We start from the raw sequence: 3,457 nt of genomic DNA on the forward strand, positions 1-3,457 counted from the left end.
CAAACTACAATAACAGGAAAGTCTAAAGATCAGTACCTTGTTGTAGTCTGCTGTAGGCAAACAAGTTACATAGGAACCCAGCTCAATAAGCCAAGTTACATAAGAACCAGTCACTTTTCACAGGGCATTGATGATTAAATCCCACCCACAGGGTTAGAGTGCCAGGTACAAAAACACACTAAGGTTAAACCTGCATCTGGTAGAGGCAGCTTGTTTTGCATTTTGTGTGTGTCTCTGGAGGTAGGTTCTTACTGGGCAAAGACCAATCTGTGTGCAGGTGGTGTGATGCCACTGCTAGAGTATGCTTTGTTCAGCTAAATTCAAATAGAAGCAGAATCTGTCAAATGGAAAGTAGAACCTGGGCACTATATTATTAAGGATAATAATATGTAATGTAATGTTATCACAGCCATCTTGGATACCTTTCAATGTTAATGGATTGTATAATGTTTGGTCACAACCCTAAAAAAGGGTTGCGGAGTGAAGAAATAACAATTATAGCTTCTCACGAAAAAAAAAAAAAGTGGCATTGAGAAAGGTATCTTGGTAATATTGGGTTCAAAACTAAACAAACCTAGATACTCACCTAGGTGGATGCAGCATCAATTTAATGCTGCATCTGTCCCCGCCACCAATAATAACCTAAAAAAAATTGTAATCCAGTTCTGGTCTAGGAGACATTGGGGTAGATTTACTAAAACTGGAGCTCTCAGAATCTGGTGTAGCTGTGCATGGTAGCCAATCAGCTTCTAATTTCAGCTTGTTCAAATAAGCTTTGACAATAAAACCTGGAAACTGATTGGTTTCTATGCAAAGCTGCACCAGATTTTGCACTCTCCATTTTTAGTTAATCAACCCCATTGTCGCTATGACAGAAAGTAAGAGGGAAATCTCTTCAATTAGGACACAGAAAACAACACAATTCTGACAGGGGATCCAGCCTATTTTCCCTAACACACTGTCCTTTGGCTGAAGTTCTACTGTAAACCCCCAAAATGTTTAAAGCAACTATATTTTAAACAGCAGATCAAGTCTAAGACCAGTATATTTTTATTAAATCGTATCTACTAAGCTCCACACCTGGGGAAGAGGTCCCTCAGTATGCATGGTATCATATCCTGTAGTCTAGGAGGCAGAGTATTTATGGAATGCTTTATTATCAAGTTCAGGCATCCAAAAAAGTACAGCCTAAGTATATCATAACAAAAACTGGAACTAACGTGTACAGAGTATAGAAAGTTTTATACGTGTAATAGCTGTACATAGTGACATCTACAGGCTAGGAGGTATGAACACATTTTTTTAGCTGATGTAATTAATGGCACTAAATGACTCATTTTGTCCACCATACCATTAGCCTCTTTAACCACTTTATATTGAGTAGTGAGGTTTGTCTGATATTAAGTTTTTAAAAAGAAGATATATGAAATAACTAGGTGCTAACTGCTTTTCACCATGTGCAGGCATGTTATGTATTTGACATTAAAAGACAATTTGCAGAGACTCCATAGCGAGTTGGTCACTTCTGTACATTACCATACCCGAGAACGTGGCAGAATTTACCCAGAAATGCTGCAAATTTTGCTTTGGTTGCCAGGTCATTACTGGAATCTGTCAAATCCTCAAGTTGGCCTGTCAGGGACAGTTGTAGACAAAACAACATCAGTACATACTCACATGAAGCACACTGCACACACAAAACATGCCTGTCACCTGGAGAGGGAAGAGAAGGGGAGTGGTAAGCCCAGTAGGGGACTTAATCCTCGTACACACGATCGGATTTTCTGATGGGATTTGTGTGATGACAGGCTGTTGGCGGAAAATCCAACTGTTTGTCCATTGGACAATTCAATTTTTGTCTGATTTTCCGTGGACAAATGTTGGATGGCAGGCTTATAAATTTTCTGCGGACAAATGTATGTTGTCGGATTTTCTAAGCGTGTGTACACAAGCCCGTCAGACAAAAGTCCAAAGTATAAACACACATGCTCAGAAGCAAGGATAAGCCAGAAGCGGTCAGTCTTGTGAACTAGCATTCGTAATGGAGAATTAATATTCGTGACATGGCAAATTATGACATCTCGAAATGCAGCACACATTCTCTTCTTCTTTAATGGGATAATAATGAAGCTGCTTGCTGGTGATACGGATGGAGTTCTAATGTATTTTAAAAAACTTTTATTTTCTAGTGATAGCAAGAATAATATTATTATGCTCGTTTTTTTGTTTTTTTGGGTAAGTTACCACAACACCATTATCCCGTAAATTTCAAGATCAAAGATACAACCATGTTGGTGTCCCTTGTTAATTTAACACTGTACTATTTTATTGTGCATTAAAAAAAAAGAAAACAGAAAATTAGACATGTTATCTGTCAATAGAACTTAACCAAAAAGTGCATTCTATGCATCCAAAAATATAGAAAATACCAAATCAAATCATTATTCAACCAAAAAATAAAATAAAAGCCTCATGCATGTGTCCTGCTTCTTAATATAGGGGTGTAACAATGCCAAGAGTTGGTGAAAGCAGGGGTCTTTCATCCGGAGATAATTCCAAAAATCATCTAGATTATTCTTTTGGAGCTCCCGCAGCAATGTCATATGACATAATTGTTCACGATTAATAAAGCAACCATTTTTTGGTCCAAGAAATCCTCCTCCTCCTGTTCCTGAACTGGACTTGGGTCAAAGCAATAACTCCAAGGCCAATAAAAAAATAACATGTAATCTCCTCCGATTCCACAACATGTCTGGTTGACGAACGGCCGCTCAGAAAAGAAATGAAAAGCGCAAATCAACACTCACCAAACTTCTACTAACACGAAATTAGAAAAAGGAGCCCAAAGGGTTGCGCATGACAAATTGAACTTCCACTTTATAGTCTCATAGTACATCTAGTACTTCACTACGTTTGTTGGCTGACAATTGCTTGCCGTTTGTATGCAACACAAGTTTTTGGCCAACGCCCTTCGGACAAAAGTCTGAGGCTTTGTCTGCGGAAAATCTGATCGTATGTACAAGGCTTAAGGCTCAGGAACAGACTTTCTGTATGGCGGTGGATGGAGTCGGGTAATGCTGAGCCTGTCATGCGAATGTCAATTGACATCCTCATTCCTTTTCTCCTCCCAAAATCCAATGGTATGGTACCCACAAACTGGCTAAACATAAGGGCTGTTTAGGGGTTTTCTATTGGATATATTAATATTCTGGTGCACCAGTAGTTTGTGGAACAGTACACTACAATGCTTTTTGGACTCGCTGTTCTGAGGGCTGTGTATATCAAAGAGTGATTGGCAAAGTCTGCTTTTGCCAAACAGCACCAGAATGCACCTACACTGTAACATAGTAGCGTCAAATGCACAACTATAGGAGAGGGGATGATTAGCTAGACTTGGCAGTTAGCAACAAATGTAGCCTGAAATATTATGCTAGAAAGTATGGTAATGAAGTCAGGG

Source organism: Lithobates pipiens, unplaced genomic scaffold (genome assembly GCF_037356315.1).
Source record: "Lithobates pipiens isolate NorthernLeopardFrog02 unplaced genomic scaffold, aLitPip1_a1.2 Scaffold_19, whole genome shotgun sequence".
Lineage (NCBI taxonomy): Eukaryota > Metazoa > Chordata > Amphibia > Anura > Ranidae > Lithobates > Lithobates pipiens.